General features: G+C 37.3%; 2 pseudogenes; one reads left to right on the top strand and one right to left on the bottom strand.

The window, feature by feature from the left end:
* The first annotated feature begins 453 nt into the window (after window positions 1-453).
* Window positions 454-1,321, top strand: LOC124958139 (olfactory receptor 4C6-like; annotated as a pseudogene).
* A 12,246-nt stretch (window positions 1,322-13,567) lies between these two features.
* Window positions 13,568-14,479, bottom strand: LOC124960656 (olfactory receptor 4C11-like; annotated as a pseudogene).
* Between the last annotated feature and the right edge of the window lie 5,928 nt (window positions 14,480-20,407).

Genomic DNA, 20,407 nt, shown 5'->3' with positions numbered 1-20,407 from the left:
AGTCCACATTCTGACTGAACTGTTTGTTCACTAGCTATGCAACCTTGGCTAAGTTTCCTAAACTCTGTTGGAGTTAGTGTCTTCATCTGAAAGATAAAGCTAATCATATCATTATTCTACTGCTTGGAATGAGGTAGGTGGTCAGAAATGTAGGCTACTATTAATAAGAATTTTTAAGTTAGAAGAAGGAGGAAGAGAAACCAATTAAACATGGAAGAATAATTTGAACACAGAAAAGACACGAGGTGAACTTTCACTAATGAAGTATGCATCTATAAATTCTATATTTAACACATTTTCCTAAAAGTCGAATTCGTGGATGGTGAACAAATTAGTAATAAATAGACAAGTTCCTAGAAATCAACTAGGAAGTCAACTAATCATGAACTATAAACCATATGTTGCTTTTTTGTAGGTGTTAGCTTTCAAGAAAAGCTCACACACACCAGGTAGATGGGAAATCAGAATTATGTGACAGAATTCATCTTTTTGGGTCTTACCAAGAACCAGGAACCAAGGAAAATATTTTCTGCTGTATTCCTAATCATGTATGAGATGACAGTGCTGAGATATCTACTTGTTGTGGAGACCATGATTACAAGTCAGAGTCTGAGGTGGCCTATGTACTTTTTTCTCACCTTCCTGTCCTTTCTGGATATCACCTACTCTTCCGTCATTGCCCCCAAATTGTGGACTCCCTCTGAGAGCACTGCCATCTCCCTCGAGTGCTGCATGACCCAGCTCTTTGCAGAGCATTTCTTTGGTGGTGTGGGGATCATCCTGCTCACCGTGATGGCCTGTGACCCCTACATGGCCATCTGCAAGCCCCTGCACTACAGCAGCATCCTGAGTCCTCGAGTGCACTGCCTGATGGTGGAGGGGGCGAATACAGCTTCTCTTCATGTACAGAATACCCTTCTGTGGCCCCAATGTCACTGATCACTTTATGTGTGACTTGTTTCACTTACTGACAATTGCCTGCATGGACACTTGGACTCTGGGTCTCTTAGTCATCCTCAACAGTGGGATGATGTGCATGACCATCTTCCTCACCCTAATTGCCTCCTACGTAGTCATCCTCTGCTCCCTGAAGTCTTACAACTCTGAAGGGAGACACAAAGCCCTCTCCACCTGTGGCTCCCACCTCACGGTGGTCATGTTATTCTTCATGTCATGTATTTTCTTGTATGTGAGACCTGTTGCTATTTACCCCATAGATGAGGCAATGGTCATGTCTGATTCAATCATCACTCCCATGCTGAATCCCTTGATCTACACACTGAGGATCACAGAGGTGAAAACTGCCATGAAGAAACTTTGAATGAAGCAGGGGACTTCAGTTGGCAGCTAACTCTCATGCTAAGAACCACGCCTGTTTCCCAGAAGAACTAGTGGTTCTTTCAGAAATGGGTGAGAATTAAGCTGTCCATTCTCACCAGGGAACTCAGAAATTTAAAAAAGTTTAAAAATCTATGTTGTAACTTATGATGTGAGCAACATGGAGTTTTTGATGCCCTCTTGCTTGATGTCCTACTTTGTTCCCCATCACCTTAGAATCCCCTCCCCCTGCCCTTGAATTCTCTGATCCATCTTGCTACTGCCTCTACCTCTCCAAGCACATTGTGAGCCCTATCCTCTCTCAAATAGCTGTGCAACCCTTTCCTTTCCTTAGGGTTTTGCTTCTCCACCTAAAAATGAACCCTCATCTCTCTCCAGTTGTCATTTCTCTCTGACTTCTGTCCTCGGTTAAGAAATTAAACCTTATCTTCCTTGAGAAGCCAACCCCCATGGTTCAGTTGAAGAAGATTCCCTCCTGCCCTGCTTCTCCAACCCAACACTTTCACTGCATCAGTGACTCTGATCAAAAGTAAAAATACCTCATATGACCATGGTTGACTTTCACTATTTTCTATCTGTCTGCACCCCTGCCCCAGGGCTGGATATCCATGAGAGATGAACTTTGCATTTGTTTATTCTTGGTCCCATATTAGTATTTTGTTGTGGTTGTTGTTGTTGTTTGTTTGTTTGTTTTTGTGTGTGTGTGTTTGTTTTTCACCAGGGATTGAATCCAGAGAAGCTAAACCACTGAGCCACTTCTCCAGTCTTTTTTATTATTGTGTTGTTTTTGAGACAGGGACTTACTAAGTTGTTTAGGGCCTCACTAAGTTGTTGAGGCTCACTTTGAACTTGCAACCCTCCTATCTCAGCCTTCTGATCCACTGGGATTACAGGCAAGTACCAACATGCCAGGTCTGACTAGACTTTTAATCAATATCTGATAAATGCTTATAAAAGACAAGAACCATTTAAAAAAATAACAGAATGCATATAATTGGGGGGGAAAGAAGACAATGATTAAGTAACTATAAAGTAAACAGAGAAAACAATAGAACAAGTTTATGGAAGTGGAAGGCTATCATTTTGGAGGCTACTTCATATTGAGTAAGTCCGAGAAGGATTCTATTAGCAGGTTCAGCTGATTTTTTATTCTATTGAGAGTTCATCAGGACAAGTGATTAAAGTTTGATACCAGAATTACCTAGTCAGGAAAACTTCCAACTGTAATATAAGAAATGTAAAACTAAAGCTAATGTCATACTCTTTATTCTATTGATCTTTATACAGTCATTAATCCTATCAGATTATACAAATATAAATGTAAGAACTTTAAGATCCTTTATAATATTCACATTACTATAATAATATAAAACCATCTTATGGTTTTCATAAAAATCAAAATAATCACATTTTTGTGGATTTTTCCTTCACTGTTAATAAATGGAAAAAATAAATAAACATAAAGTTTACTATACTCTGAAGTATTCAAGAAGTTATTCCAAAGTGAATTCTACAATTGAAAGTTAAGAGAAAAATGGAAGCTCAATACAAAGCCTTTTCAGAACATGTAAAGACATTGCTCAACTCTTCTATAGCACACCATATCCAAGAATGTTTTAACTTTGGATCACTTTAAAGCAGTCACAATAGCCTGCATTCCTCAGGGGTTTCAAGAAGGGCTGAACACAGATGTACTGACAATACCTTGCCTGCATTTGAGATCCCTCTTCTCTCCATTCTCTAAATGGATCCTTATATTCAACTCTCTGATCTTATATAGTTCCTTGACAATGCCCCAGTCATTCCTGTGTCAGAGTCAGAGCTTTCTCTCTCTGGCATTTTTATCCTACTAATCTTCACATGGCCATCTCCTTTTCATCATTTTTGTCAGTCGCTGGTGCTCATCATTCCTATTAAACTTATTCACTTCAAATAGGTAAGATTTGCTGTGTGAAAACCCAAATTCCTTTTCTCCTATGGTGAAAGTGAGAAAATCTTTTGATATCATAGTCAAGCCTGGAGGCCAGGGTAGTCTTAGGAGGCAAGATGCTGTTCTCATTCTGTAGCCCCATTCTGCTTATTCAGGTACTAACCTTCTACCTTCTAAGGCAATGGTCTCCTCTGACTCACAGGTGGAGTAAGGGGATGGAGACTGATTCTTGCAGTGTGCCCCAAAATAGCGTGATCAACTGCCACCCTCTTGGGCCTACATCACCCCTCTGTCACCCAGCTATTTGAAGTGACCAATGCTGAAATTACTTCAAAATTAGCATTTCCTATTATCTGTTGACACTGTAGTGATGATTCTTTCTAATTCTTTCCTAAATCCTGAGGGTTATTTGTTAATTAATTTATTTTGAAAAGAATCCTCAAACCTAAATAGAGATAGGGAACTATAAATGACCCTTTTCACCATAAAGATCACAAAATGACTTTACTGGAGCGGCCTTGGGTATTTTATGAGATCACCTCGACTTCTTCCTCTAACCCAGTCAGAAATGATCTTCAAACATCGTTTTCCTCCACCCACATTTCTGCTTTCCTCTTCACCTCTAAAATTAGTCCTTGTTCAATTTGCTTAGCAGTTTTCTGTTTTCAGATAAGTTTAAGTTTACAAAAAGTTGTCTCTAAAAGGTATCTTTACAGTGGATGCAAAGAAATGATTATTGCATTAAAATAATGTACTGCCCCTTTCTAAATGAAAATTAATTTTCTCAGATCCACCATTGATATAAACAAGTCATTCATGAACCAACACCTCTCATGTTTTAATATGTAAAATTTTAAAGTCTGACTAGATATAGTGCATGTGAAATTACAAAGTGTGTCCAGATCACACTGCCTATTTCCATACCAGATGGCCTTATGCAGGTATGAGTTTGCAAAACTAGGAAAAGGATTTAAACCCTTGGTCAATGTGTAAAGTGGGAAAATGGTTTGTGAAAATAGCTTTGGAAAACCTTGTGGAGATGTGCCTGCCACTCATTTCAAATTGATGTCTATGTGTGTTTGTGTTGTGTGTGTGTGTGTGTGTGTGTGTGTGTGTGTGTGTGTATGTGTACCTGCATGTGTGTGTATTGTTCTGAGAGCATAGAAGCTTCCCCACTAATGGTCCCAGGAGACTGAGATCAGAAACACCAAGGTAGAAAGAGTCACTGGCCAATTTAGTAAAAATAATAATAATAATAATCAGGTGAGGGTTGCTGGTGACATGAACTTACAGTGTTTCTATATTGATAGACATCAATATAGATGTCAGGATAAGACATCCATGGTCTGCCAAAGGGAGTCATAGGAGTGTTTTAGGTACCAGCCCCAAAGAGTCACAACATTTTAAAGGCCTAAGGAGGCATCACCAGGAATCACATGGAGTAGACATTTTTCTTCCACATCAAAGAAACTATAATAGAAACACCAAGGTAGGTATCTTAAAAAGACTTGGGGAGAAAAATCCCAAAAAAGAGTGAAAAAAGAGAATTTTAACATCTGTCAGGTGCATAGACAAGTGAGCCAGCTTATTAAGAAGTCAAGACAAACAAGAGTTTTCTCCCTTCTGAATAATTCTCTTTCCTATATTCACTCAGACTTCACCATCTAGTTTTCCTTTGTCATGCTTTTGCGCCTCAGTGGAAGGAAATTTTGACAGTTGGAAAATAATGTGTCTGGGACATTTTAATTTATTTTTTTTAATTTTGTGGGTTTTTTTAATTGACACAATAATTTCATGGCATTACATTGTACAAGGTGATATCTCAACATATAATGATCAGAACATTGTAACTGGTATATCTATCACTTAACCATTTATTGTTCCTTTGTTCTGTGATCATTCAAAATTTTCCCTATTAGTGATTTAGAAATAGACAATTAATTGTTGTCAACTATAGTTCCCTTGTTGTGCTGTAGGGGAGGGCAGATGGAGAGAGGGTGGTTCATGGATACATGGGTTCATTTGGATGGGTTTTAAATTTCCGATAGAGGACTTGTTCAAAATCCATGGGAATTGGGACTGTGTGCTATCTAACAACAACAGAAAATTCATGAAACTTTCTGAATTTTCATTCAGACATTGATAAAATATTTTCTCATACTATATTATTTGATGCATCAGAGAGAGGCAAGTAATAAAGTTTTATTTTATGATGTCCTGCTTATGTAAGATGCAGTTAAATTTAAATATAACCTTCTTAGGACTAGAGTCAAATGTTTAAAAACAGAATTGGGGAGGGGGGTTCAAGATGGTGGACTAGAGGGCGGCTGCATTTCATGTTGCTCCAGTGCTCAAGATTCAAAAGAGGAGATAGTGACTTGGGACCAACTCAAAGCCGCTGGGTGAGTTTCTCCCATAGGGGAGGCATCCCGGATGGGGCAGTAGCCCCGGAACGCAGAGAACTTTGTGAAGAAGAGTGACTTGGCAGGACGCCCCTCCCCCGCCGGAGCGGTAAAAACGGACAGCAAAGCAGAGCGAAAAATGGCGGATTAAAGTTTCCAGGACCGCGGGCAGATTCTCTAACCTAAGGAGACTCGTCTGCGAAGGGTGAGGCTCCCAAGCCCAGGAGGGAGGTCCGGGCCCCTGGGAACATTGCCTGCGAAGGCTGCCCTGCCCAGGCGGCAAGATACACCTCCCCCACTGGAGCAGTGAACTCAGAAAGTGGGGAACTTTGCAAAGGAGGTTGTGCAACACACTGCTTGGTTTTGAAACGATCTGCCAGGGCTCCAGCGGCTGCCAGAGAAAGAGTGGGGCGGCGAGTTGTTTGGATCCAGCAACCGCCTGAGCAATGGGGAGGGGGCTGCCCAGAGGAGGTGGAGGTATGCAGTGAGTGGCTTGGTCTCCAAGCGCCCACACAGAGCACTGAGTGGCTGCCTTGAGGAAGAGACGAGCGATGGGTCACTGGGGCTTGGAACATATGTAAGAGGCTCCAAGTGACTGGTCAGAGGGCGGGTCGCATAGCCAGGCGATTAGGTGCATAGCAAGGTCCGGTCCAGGGACCTAGGCACCTTTTCTTGAATGAACTACACAGAGACAAGCTGAGGGGCGAAGTGAAGGTTCCAGGACTACGGGCAGCTTCTCTAAGAAGGGACAACCTAAGGAGACTCGTCTACGAAGGGTGAGGCTCCCAGGCCCAGGAGAGCTACACAGAGACCAGCTGAGGGGTGGAGGGAAGGTTCCAGGACTACGGACAGCTTCTCTGAGGAGGGGCCACCTAAGGAGACTCGTCTGCGAAGGGCAGGGCTCCCAAGCCCAGGAGGTAGGTCCAGGCCCCTGGAAACGTTGCTTGGGAAGGCTGCCCTGCCCAGGCGGTAGTTGTGGACTGAGGGGAACCTCTAGGAGGGGAACGGACTAGCGAGACCTCCCCACCGGGTGGGTCTTCCCTGCCGAGTGAGGTTTTCCCACAAAGAGGGTAAAACCAGAGACACAGGCCCAAACAGGCATTGCCTCAGCCTGCAGTCTAGTTCCCCTTTGGATGACCATTGGTCAACAAGTAGAGGCACCTCTGCCCTCTAGCAGGGAATATACCCCATCTGAAGACCACTACCCCTAGAGAGGCAGCTACCTAGGGGAACACTGAAGTATCAACTTCCTCTAAGACTTCAGGCTTCTGAAGGATAAGTGGGGATACACTAGCAATCTTCAGGGACATTATAAGTCAATAGAGGAAATCTGCAACATCTCTGCAGTCCACTGATACCTGAACAATATGAGAAAACAAGGGAAGAAAATGCCTCAAACAAATCTGGATATTATATCAATAAAATCCAATGACAGCATGGCAGAAGAAATGTCAGAAAGGGAGTTCAGAATGTACATAATCAACATGATAAGGGAAGCAAACGATGAAATGAAAGAGCAAATGCAGGCATTGAATGAATGCACCAATAGATAGTTAAAAGAGCAAATACAGGAAGCAAAAGACCATTTCAATAAAGAGTTAGAGATATTGAAAAAAAACCAAACAGAAATCCTTGAAATGAAGGAAACAATAAACCAAATTAAGAACTCCATAGAAAGCACAACCAATAGGATAGAACACCTGGAAGACAGAACCTCAGATATTGAAGACAAAATATTTAACCTCGAAAACAAAGTCAAACAAACAGAGAAGATGGTAAGAAATCATGAACAGAATCTCCAAGAACTATGGGATATCATGAAAAGGCCAAATTTGAGAATTATTGGGATGAGGAAGGCTTAGAGAAACAAACCAAAGGAATGAACAACCTATTCAATGAGATAATTTCAGAAAATTTCCCAAATCTGAAGAATGAAATGGAAAATCAAGTTCAAGAGGCTTACAGGACTCCAAATACACAAAATTACAACAGACCCACACCAAGGCACATTATAATGAAAATACCTAACATACAAAATAAAGACAGAATCTTAAAGGCTGTGAGAGAAAAGAACCAAATTACATTCAGGGGGAAGCCAATACGGATATCAGCAGATTTTTCAATCCAGACCCTAAAAGCTAGAAGGGCCTGGAATAACATTTTTAAAGCCCTAAAAGAAAATGGATGCCAACCAAGAATCTTATACCCAGCAAAACTTACCTTCAGATTTGACGACGAAATAAGATCCTTCCATGATAAACAAAAGCTAAAAGAATATACAAAAAGAAAGCCAGCATTACAGAACATTCTCAACAAAATATTCCATGAAGAAGATATGAAAAACAAAGAAGCAAATCAGCAAAGGGAGGAGATATCCTAAAGGAACTCTCAAATAAAGAGGAACCAAGTCGTGTCAAAAATAAGCAAATAAATGAATAAAATGAGTCAAATGACCGGGAATACAAATCATATCTCAATAATAACCCTGAATATTAATGGCCTGAATTCATCAATCAAAGACATAGACTGGCAGATTGGATAAAAAAGAAAGATCCAACAATATGTTGCCTGCAAGAGACTCATCTCTTAGAAAGAGATACCCATAGACTAAAGGTGAAAGGATGGGAAGAAACTTACCATGCACATGGACCCAGCAAAAAAGCTGGGATATCCATCCTCATTTCAGATAAAGTGGACTTCAAGCCAAAGTTAATCAGAAGGGATAAAGAAGGACATTTCCTAATGCTTAAGGGAACCATAAATCAGCAAGACATAACAATCATAAATATCTGTGCCCCAAACAGTGGCTCACCCATGTATGTCAAACAAATCCTTCTCAATCTCAGAAACCAAATAGACCAAAATACAATAATACTAGGTGATTTTAACACGCCTCTCTCACCACTGGATAGATCTTCCAAACAAAAATTGAACAAAGAAACCATAGATCTCAATAACACAATCAATAATTTAGACTTAACAGACATTTATAGAATATACCATCCAACGAAGAGTGAATACACTTTCTTCTCAGCAGCACATGGATCCTTCTCTAAAATAGACCATATATTATGCCACAAAGCTAATGTTAGCAAATACAAGAAGATAGAGACACTTCCTTGTATTTTATCAGACCATAATGGATTGAAACTAGAAATAAATGAAAGAGCAAAAAACAGAAATTACTCCAACACCTGGAGATTAAACAATATGCTATTATATGAGGAATGGATAACAGAAGATATTAGGAAGGAAATTAAAAAATTCTTAGAGGTAAACGAGAACAAAGAACATCGTATCAAAATATCTGGGACACTATGAAAGCGGTACTTAGAGGAAGATTTATTTCATGGAGCGCATTTAATAAAAGAAGTAAAACTCAAAAAATAAATGACCTAACACTACAGCTCAAAGCCCTAGAAAAAGAAGAACAGACCAACACCAAAAGTAGTAGAAGACAGGAAATAGTTAAACTGAGAGCTGAAATCAACGAAATTGAAACGAAAGAAACAATACAAAAAATTGACAAAATAAATAGTTGGTTCTTCGAAAAAATAAACAAAATTGATAAACCTTTAACCACACTAACAAAGAGAAGATGAGAGAAAACCCAAATCACCAAAATTCGGAATGAACAAGGAAATATCACAATAGACATGACTGAAATACAAAACATAATTAGAAGCTATTTTGAAAATCTATATTCCAACAAAATAGAAAATTTTGAAGATATCAACAAGTTTCTAGAGACCTATGAATTGCCTAAACTAAACTAGAAGGACATACACAATTTAAATAGACCAATTTCAAGTAATGAAATAGAAGAAGTCATCAAAAGCCTACCAACAAAGAAAAGTCCAGGACCTGATGTGTTCTCAGCCGAGTTCTACAAAACCTTTAAAGAAGAGCTCATTCCAATACTTTTCAAAGTATTCCATGAAATAGAAGAGGAGGGAACCCTCCCAAACTCATTCTACGAAGCCAATATCACCCTGATACCTAAACCAGACAGAGACACATCGAGGAAAGAAAATTTCAGACCAATTTCCTTAATGAACATCGACGCAAAAATTCTCAACAAAATTTTAGCAAATTGCATACAAGAATGTATTAAAAAGATAGTGCATCATGATCAAGTTGGTTTCATCCCAGGGATGCAAGGTTGGTTCAACATCAGGAAATCAATAAATGTAAATCACCATATCAACAGACTTAAAGTTAAGAATCACATGATTATTTCAATAGATGCAGAAAAAGCATTCGATAAAATACAGCACCCCTTCATGCTCAAAACACTAGAAAAAATAGGGATAGTGGGAACGTTCCTTAACATTGTAAAGGCCATCTATGCTAAGCCCATGGCTAATATTATTCTTAATGGTGAAAAACTGAAAGCATTCCCCCTAAAATCTGGAACAAGGCAGGGATGCCCTCTCTCACCACTCCTATTCAATATCATCCTTGAAACTCTATCCAGAGCAATTAGACAGACCAAAGAAATTAAAGGGATACGAATTGGAAAAGAAGAACTCAAACTATCCCTATTTGCTGATGATATGATTATATACTTAGAGGAACTAGGAAATTCCACCAGAAAACTCTTAGAACTCATAAGTGAATTCAGTAAAGTAGCAGGATACAAGATCAATGCTCATAAATCCAATGCATTTTTATACATAAGTGATGAATCTTCAGAAAGAGAAGTTAGGAAAACTACTCCATTCACAATAGCATCGAAAAAAATAAAATACTTGGGAATCAATCTCACAAAAGAGGTGAAAGACCTCTACAATGAGAACTATAGAACACTAAAGAAAAAAATTAAAGAACACCTTAGAAGATGGAAAGATCTCCCATGTTCCTGGATAGGCAGAATTAATATTGTCAAAATGGCCATACTACAAAAGTGCTATACAGATTCAATGCAATTCCAATTAAAATCCCAATGATGTACCTTACAGAAGTAGAACAAGCAATCATGAAATTCATCTGGAAAAATAAGAAACCCAGAATTGCTAAAGCAATCCTTCGCAGGAAAAATGAAGCAGGGGGTATTGCAATACCTGAACTTCAACTGTACTACAAAGCAATAGTAACAAAAACGGCATGGTATTGGTACCAAAATAGACAGGTAGATCAATGGTACAGAATAGAGGACATGGACACAAACCCAAACAAATATAATTTCCTCATACTAGACAAAGGGTCCAAAAATATGCAATGGAGAAAAGATAGCCTCTTCAATAAATGGTGCTGGGAAAATTGGAAATCCATATGCAACAAAATGAAAATAAACCCATATCTCTCACCGTGCACAAAACTAAACTCAAAATGGATTAAGGACCTCAGAATCAGACCAGAGACCCTGCATCTTATAGAAGAAAAAGTAGGTCCAGATCTTCAACATATCGGCTTAGGACCAGACTTTCTCAACAGGACTCCCATAGCACAAGAACTAAAAGCAAGAATCAACAACTGGGATAGATTCAAACTAAAAAGCTTTCTCTCAGCAAAGGAAACTATCAGCAATGTGAAGAAAGAGCCTACAGAGTGGGAGAAAATCTTTGCCAATCACACTTCAGATAGAGCACTAATCTCCAGAATCTATAAAGAACTCAAAAAACTCAACACCAAGACTACAAATAATCCAATCGACAAATGGTCTAAGGAAATGAACAGACACTTCACAGAAGAAGACCTACAAACAATCAACAAACATATGGAAAAATGTTCAACATCTCTAGTAATAAAAGAAATGCAAATCAAAACCACCCTAAGATTCCATCTCACCCCAATCAGAATGGCGATTATCAAGAACACAAGCAACAACAGGTGTTGGCGATGATGTGGGGAAAAAGGAACACTCATACATTACTGGTGGAGTTGCAAATTAGTGCAACCACTCTGGAAGGCAGTATGGAGATTCCTTAAAAAACTTGGACTGGAACTACCATTTGACCCAGCTATCCCACTCCTTGGCCTATACCCAAAGGACTTAAAATCAGCATACTACAGAGATACAGCCTCATCAATGTTCATTGCTGCTCAATTCACCATAGCCAGATTGTGGAACCAACCTAGATGCCCTTCAGTTGATGAATGGATAAAGAAATTGTGGCATATATATACAATGGAATATTACTCAGCCATAAAGAATGATAAAATTATGGCATTTGCAAGCAAATGGACGAAATTGGAGAATATCATGCTAAGTGAGATAAGCCAATCTCAAAAAACCAAAGGAAGAATGATCTCGCTGATAAGTGGATGATGATACTTAATGGGGCGTGGGAGGGGTTAGTTTTAGGGTTAGAGTGAGGGTTAGGGAGGGGGGCAAGAATGGGGGAAGGAAGGACTGTATAGAGGGAAAAGAGGGATGGGAGGGGTGGGGGGAAGGGGAAAAAAATAACAGAATGAATCAACCAATATCATCCTATGTAAATGTATGATTACACAAATGGTATGCCTTTACTCTATGTACAAACAGAGAAAGAACATGTATCCCATTTGTTCACAATAAAAAAAAAAAACAGAATTGGAAGACTAAAATTAGAAAAAATTGAATATTCATCTAGGAAGGGAATAAACAAAGGTACCACTTGCCATTATGAAACTGAGAACTTTCACAGATATACTCCTTGGCATGTCATATTCTCCTCTGTCACCAATTGCCTATGTCAGAGTGATTGCAAGTCTTTGTGGAACACAATGACATTTTATGTTCAGTTGACAGAAATGCCCATTTACATACAAAGTACATCATGCTCTTTGTTCATGAGCCTAAGTCACTTAGAGTGGTGTGTCTGGGTGCCAATGTGGTTGCACTCCTATGCTCAGGTATAGAAAGAGCATGACCATATTTGATTGTGAGTTTATGAGGTGGGGTGGGGTGAGTGTGCATGATACACACAGATTAGTTGATTTTCAAAATTAAAATACTTCAAAATGAGAAGTGCTTAAAACACATTTATACAATGCTAAAAGACCAAAGGTGAGAAACATTAGACTGGACCATTACTTCCAGGTTATCTAAAGTTAAAATTTAAGAAACTATTAAGAGAGAAAAATAAGCATTTCTTTCTTCATTTCTGGAAACTAAATAAGCACAACAGCTGAGAAGCTAAGCTACTAAGGGCAGGGATACAGAGATATCCTGAAACTCCATCAATTCCTGTATATTTTCATATGGTCATATATGAATACCAACAAAGCCCTTTCTACCTGGGGAAAATTTGCCACTTTTCTTTCACCTTCTCTCTCTTCTTATATTGATCTTTCTCCTACCTCTGCATCTTCCAACTGCCAAACCCTCTCAGGGCCTCCTCCCTCTCTTTTGTGAAGAACAATGTGAAAAATACCCCCTACTCCCACCCCAAGAGACAGGCTGGCTGACTCTGCCAATCTCAACCAAATAATGGGTTCCTCCTCCCTCTCTATTCACTGAATTTTGACAGACTTTCTAGGTAAGGCCTAGGTTCCCATTGGACTTTCATCTTTTTATAGGAGTTTGAGCATGTATCACTCCATACTTCCTCCAGGAAACAGGCAAATTTCCAGGGTAGCATTTTGTAGAAGCATTCTTTCTAATCTTCAGGTTGACAACAATTTTAACTCTCTTCAGTTTCTTATGGATTACTCTTATGATCACTTTCAAAGGGGCTAGAATAAAATCTGGGAAAGGTATTAGTATACACAAATGTACATCAAAATTATTTTGTGATTTGTCAGGTATAATATATATATTACAGAGGATTGGATGTGATTATGATTTATGCACACACACATACACAGAGATCTTGTTTATCACTAATATTTTATCTTTCTATTACATGTAATAAAAACTAAACTGGTGACAGAGTATACATTAGAATTCTCATATATCATTTATCAAGTAAAGTCATACTTTGCTACACCATAATTTTTTCATGGCATTTTTCACTTCTGCATTCCTCAGCGTATAGATCAAAGGATTCAGTAAAGGTGTCCCAATTGTATAAAATACAGTCACCATCTTGTCTATTGGAAAGGTGTTTGGTGGACGAGTATATATAAATATACATGGACCAAAAAATATGACAACAACAATAAAGTGGGAGGTGCATGTGGAAAGGGCTTTTCACCTTCCTTCTGCATTGTGGTTTCTCAGAGAATATAGGATAACAATATAGGACATAAGTAAGATTGTGAAACTCACCATGCAAATAACCCCACTGTTAGAAACAACTAGCAGATTTATTACATAAGTGTCCATGCAGGCAAGTTTCAACAAGGGCTGCAAATCACAGAAATAATGATCAATCACATTGGGGCCACGGAAGGGCAATCTCAAAGTCAGGAAAATCTGTGCTGAGGAATGGATACAAGATCCCACCCAGGCCAGAGTCACCAACACACCACAGACTCTCTGGTTCATGATGGTTGTGTATTGCAGGGACTTACAAATGGCCACATAGTGATCAAAGGCCATGAGGATGAGCACAAATATCTCCATGCAACCAAAGAAATGGGCTGCAAAAACTTGAGTCATGCACTCATTGTAGGAAATAGTCTTCTTCTGAGAAATGGCATCCGCAATCAGTCTGGGGGCTGTGGTTGTAGAGAATCAAGCATCAGCAAAGGACAGGTAGAAAAGGAAAAAGTACATGGGACTCCCAAGTGTCTGGCTTGCTTTAATGGTCACCACAATAAGAAAGTTCCCCATCAGAGTCATGAGGTAAAGAATCAAGAAGATTCCAAATATTGCCTTCTGTTTGCCAGCATCTTGTGTCAGCCCAAACAGAATGAATTCAGTCACGCTGCCATTATACATCACCATGTCAGTACCTGTGGGCAGCATGCAGTTGACAAATGTTTAGCTTGCATAAAGAAGAAAGTAACAGACATCTTTAAAAGATCAGTATGCTGATATACAAATTCTTTGATTCTACCACATGCGGTTACCTCCATGTGCATTTGTGGTGAGACAAAATTCCCTGGCATCTCTTAAGACTGTGATGTCCTCAAATCTTCTAGATTTCTCTTTTGACCCCAAAACTTACGGGGCTGGAGAAAATTTTGTTTGTTTGTTTGTTTTTTTTTTTTTTTTTTTTTTTTTTTTGCATTTGGAAAATAAGATAAATGTCCTTTAACTATAGTGGTTCTTAACTAGTTTGAGATCTGCAGAATTTGTTCTTTCCTTGGATGAGTGATTGTTTTGCAACTCAGCCTTCCTATATCAAAATTGGAATGCAAATACTTATTCTACTCTATTCTGAACTTCAGAATTAAAAAAAGCTTTCATATCCACATATATAAACTCATCTATGCACATATTTCTTGTATCACAATTTTAACTCTGCACTTTGCAATCTTTAAAACACTCTTCTATAAAATTAAGCATTAATAATACTGAAGAATCCTACCCAACAAAACTCTTCTCAATTAATTTTGCTCACTTTTGTGTCCATTTTATCTTCTGTCCCATTAGTATCTTGGATTCAACACATTCTCTAAAATCTATTTTCACAACCTCTTACCAATGCACCTTGGTTTTAGAAATCAGTTTACTGATGGTTATACTAATTTAAGGAAATGCATGATAAAATGTCTTTGATAATACTTCAAGATGGCATATTAGAAAGAAACTACTCTTTACTCTCTTGATTTTATACTTAAATTTATTTCATACATTTTTGGTGGAATTGCAATTTGGTGCAGTCACTCTGGAAAGCAGTATGGAGATTCCTTAGAAAACTTGGAATGGAACCACCATTTGAGCCAGCTATCCCACTCTTTGTTCTATACCCAAAGGACTTAAAACCAGTATACTACAGTGATACAGGCACACCAATGTTTATAGCCACTCAATTTATAATAGCTAGATTGTGGAACCAACATAGATGCCCTTCAATAGATGAATGAATGAAGAATTGAATAATATAATATAATAATAATAATTGAATATTATTCAGCCATAAAAAGAATAAAATTTGCAGGTAAATTGATGGAGTTGGAGAATATCATCTTAAGTGGGATAAGTCAATCCCAAATAAACCAAAGGCCAATTGATTTCTCTGATTTTTCTGTTATGATGACAAAAAAGAAAGGTATGAGATCTCGTCAGAGGGAAGAATGGAGAAATTGTGAATTGTGTAGAGGGAAATGAAGGGTAGGGAGGGGGCAGGGGAAGGAAAGATAGTAGAATGAGACAAACATCATTACTCTATGTACATGCATGATTACACAAACGTTGTGACTCTACTTCGTGTACAACCAGAGAAATGAGTAGTTGTATACCATTTGTACGATGAATAATAAATAAATGAAGCAAAAAATATTTCATTAGAATATTGAGTTTTTCTACCTATAATTTTTAACCTCATATGTTTTCTCATAGGTCTATAATCTGGGAAGTGCTCTGTGAAAATCATATAATGCTTCTCTTACACATATATACTGAATTCCCTAGAACATTGTTTTCTAAAAACATTATTTTAAAAATGTTTCCATAATTCCAACATAAAAATTTACATTTTTACTATTTCAGGAGCTTGTTAATTATATGATTACATGGCTCATTAATTATATTATTAAAATAATCACAGTGTCACTTTATATTATGATTTACATTTAGAATCATGCAAATAAATATTCTCTTTTTATACTTAGTATAGCTTAATTACCTATTTTATAGTGTTATGATGTATAAATCTTTGAGAAATTTTACTTTGACTTTTATCTCCTGGAAAAATAATAATACTTTTCCAAGTGCAATATTATTGCACCAATGCTAGAGATAATCATTGTTATTAATATGTATTGTAAACTCTACTTTCAACATTTTGTATCACTGTACTCAATCACTATACATTTATTATAGAATAAATCATGTTATGATAAAATATTCAAAGTAAACTGAGGAATTTGAGAAGAAAAATTGAAATATTGCTGCGAATGGTGGGGGAACTGAGAAGGATTGCCAAGGTCAAAGTCAGCCTGGGTAACTTAGTGTGACCTACCTCAAAATTAATACTAAAAAGGGCTGGAATGCAGCTCAATAATAGGGTACCATGGGGTTAAGACTTAATACTGAAGAAAAGTTTCATTCCAAGTCATTTAAATCTATAGGCTCACTCTCCATAATTAAGTGTTTTTACTTTGTTATATCTACTTACAGAAACATTTACAAGTTTATTTGCATATGCACATATCTCTGTATCCTTATTTTATGTACAAATATGAAATGTGTTTCAATGTTGATTATTTTTTAGAAAACTTTAAAAGCATGCCAAAAGTGTATTATTTTGTGACATTATCATCTTAACAGCCTAACAGAAATAAAATTATATTTCATTATAGTCATATACTCTTCATCAATAAAATTTACATTTGTACACATGCATTTCCTTAAATTATTGCCCTTATTATATTCTTGAACTTTTTGTCAGATTATTGTTAGAAATTTTAATATTTATCTGAGTGGATATTAAGCTAACAAAGAAATAACTATATTTCTTAGTTATGAATTCTAAATTTGATTTTGGTCTGTGTTCTATTATTTCTCTTTTTCTGTGATGTTTTCCACTTTATATAGTCCACTTTGCCAGTTTTCCCATTTTAACATGATTCTTTGTTTCAAAATATTATAAAATTTGTATTTATTCTCCATTCTTCTATAAAAGTTTTTTGTTTGAAATCCTGAATCAAAGTTATCTAAAATTGGTGAGAGGAATAGAAAAAATGTTCTCCTGGCCTTATCAACTTCTATGAGTACTAAAATAAATGTACATACACTTGTCAATCATTTAAGCCACTATATGATTGATATTAGAAAAAAGTAGATATCCTCTGTAGCTAGAAATGGCAGCACCTAATATTTTTTAATAGATATAAAAAGCAAATGAATTAAAAGTTCATAATATCTTGATATAGGAAACCCATAATGAGAGAAAAAAATCTAACCAGTTCTTTTGTTGTGCAGAAGGGTGAAATTCAGAGATATGACAGAAGAGTGTGGGAATTTAGGTTGAGGGTCATCAAATCAATTTTAATGTAAATAAGTAGGAAAAAAAATCTTGAACTAATAGATCAGTACAAAATCTCTGGTAATCCAGACTCCAAAGATAATAGTAGAAAAGCTTTGAAAGCAATTTGTCATTCTAGTCACAGTTCATGAAAGCTAGACTGTGAATTTTGGATACCTTGTCATTGGTAAACTATAAAATCTGAAGCATTAAGCATGAGATCAGCTTTTATTAAGATTTACTCAGCACAAGGAACAAAAATTGCCCAGTTATTTAATGTATTTAACAGGTTATGTTTGAGGGCACTTTGAAGAGCTTATATATAATGAAGACTCTATCTCCTAAAAAATTTCAGAGTCCAAGTTAAGATATCTCTTTTTCTGTCCCCTGCACTTAAAAACTTGGTGAAACACAAAACAGTGAATTCACTGTGGCACCAATAAAATACAGCCTGGCCCTGCAGCTTGCAGTCAAGCAAAATTATGACCCATCACAGTTTCAGACTTGCTACTTCCTTTCTTAAAAAGAGGGACCAGATATGCTCTTTCTCAACTGTTCTGTATAAGAGATTGCAAAATTAAAGACCTTTCATCTGCTTTTACTTATTGGTTCTTTTTAGTGACACATGGCCATAGAATCCTTTTTGACATAATTGTAGATGCATGGAATATATCTTGTTCTAATTCAGACCCCAGAACCTCTCCTTCCCCTTCCCTCTCTCCACTGTCTGCTCCTTTCCCTCAATTGATCATTCTGCTGTTTATCTCTAGTTACTTTTTAAATTAATTTCTTGTTCATATACACAATTTTATCTGCTTTAATGGGAACATTTTATAGTCACAAAGCCAGGATATTATTCCTTTTGCATAGTATCTTGTACTTCAGTTCTAAAGTGATTTTGGTGCATACCTATGTGAGTTTTCATCAAGAATTATTAACACACATGCAACAGAAATTTATGCTGAAATTCCACAAATGTCCATATTTTCAGTGGCCATTCCTAGCATCCTTCAAGATCCTTACAGGTTCTTACTGGGATATCTCTACTATGGTATAGAAGGACCCAAATTCAGATATTCCATTCTTCTTACTTTTGACATTCTCTCCTTTTTTTTTTGCCTCCTTCTTATCCTCTAAATGAGAAAGTGGGCACTTAAAAAATACAATAATTAATACAATAAAATAATTAATAACTAATACAATAAAATATTTGCTATGCTTTTCAAATACAATAGTTGAGGTGCTTGCTATGACTTTCAAACCCCCATTCCCTGTAGCACTTACTTGTCCTTTATCCTCCCAAAGCTTCCCCTTATACATGCTCCAGTCACGTCTAAAGTTTCTGCCCTCATAAATACACCCACAATCTCATTTCCCGAATCTTCCATACCTCAACGTATGATGGTATTTACTCTTCTGTAATCTCCACTCTCTACTTCTCTTTGGATAGAGTACCCAATTCAAATACCATCTCCTCAGCAAAACCTCCCCAGGGTTCTCCAGTCAAATGAGTTTCTGATTAACAGTCTTGTTAAATTCTTTATTTATTGAATCATGTAATCCCCAGTATATCTTTCTCTCACTTTTGTTTTACCATTTTGCATTCATTTGATTTTACCATACCTTATAAGGCAGTCTTGTGCTATTTCAATTTGTACACTTTAGAATAACCTGGGAGACAGAGTTTAGCACAGAGCAATCAGAGAAGACCCAGGACCAGAACACAGACCTTTTTGTTGCATTGAAATCTCTTAACACTCCATCCCCACTGCCATATGAACTATCACATCCCATCCATCCTGGTGGAGCCAGCACAGAATCAAGAAGCCACAAACAGATAGCAAAGAAAACCATGTAAAACGTTCAGGACATTTCCTAGTTATTAAAGGACTGCAGTCTTCAGGATGGGTCAAAGAGACCAGCATTTTACAGGTGTATCTGAAAAATATCACTGATAGGAATAAAAAGGTTAGAGAATAATAGGAGGAATCAGAACCAAAACATAAAAAAAATAGTGTTATTATGAACAAGAGTCAGAAAAGGGAGAATTGGGAGATAAAAGTGGGATACTCCCACCAGGCAAAGATTAGCAAAGAACCAGAGATAAAGTGTATTCTTCTGAGGTTTTGCTGAAGAGTTTTACTGCTCCCCACTTCACTCCTTGTGTTATTCTTCCTCTAACACCAGAAAAAGCAAGGCTTACAAGAGACCCTGGACAGTCAACACTAGAATGGTCAATATCAAGATACTCAGTACCAGCAGCCTCATTGCCAACTGACTGCATCTGATCAATGTGCATTCCTATTTTTATCTTGACTTCAGTCTTTGCAAATAAGAGATGTGCAGGTACCCCTTGTCCCCTTTATCTTCAGTTGGAATTGAGCCTAAGCCAGTGAAAGCTGAACCACCCTGAAATACTGAAAACTTTTCAACATCAATTGGAAAAAATATACTTACAGTATTTTAGATTTCTTAGAAGATGGAATCAGATGACAGTGACTTGGTCCTGAATGGGAAGAAAAAGAAAGAAAATTCAACTGGATTTGAAAACTTACCTATTTTCTTGGTTAGAAAGAGATGATATGTAACGAGATCATCATACTTTTCTATTTTTCAATTCCGGTTTACTGTGAAGATGAATAACGGTACAGTAAATCTGTAGCATAAAAAATATGCTTTAGATTCATTCACTCTTGCTTTCCATTGTAGAATCTATGGCAGAGGAAATGATCCAG

Source organism: Sciurus carolinensis, chromosome 11 (assembly GCF_902686445.1).
Source record: "Sciurus carolinensis chromosome 11, mSciCar1.2, whole genome shotgun sequence".
In the NCBI taxonomy this organism is placed as follows: Eukaryota; Metazoa; Chordata; class Mammalia; order Rodentia; family Sciuridae; genus Sciurus; species Sciurus carolinensis.
This window is presented reverse-complemented; position numbering and strand designations above follow the sequence as displayed.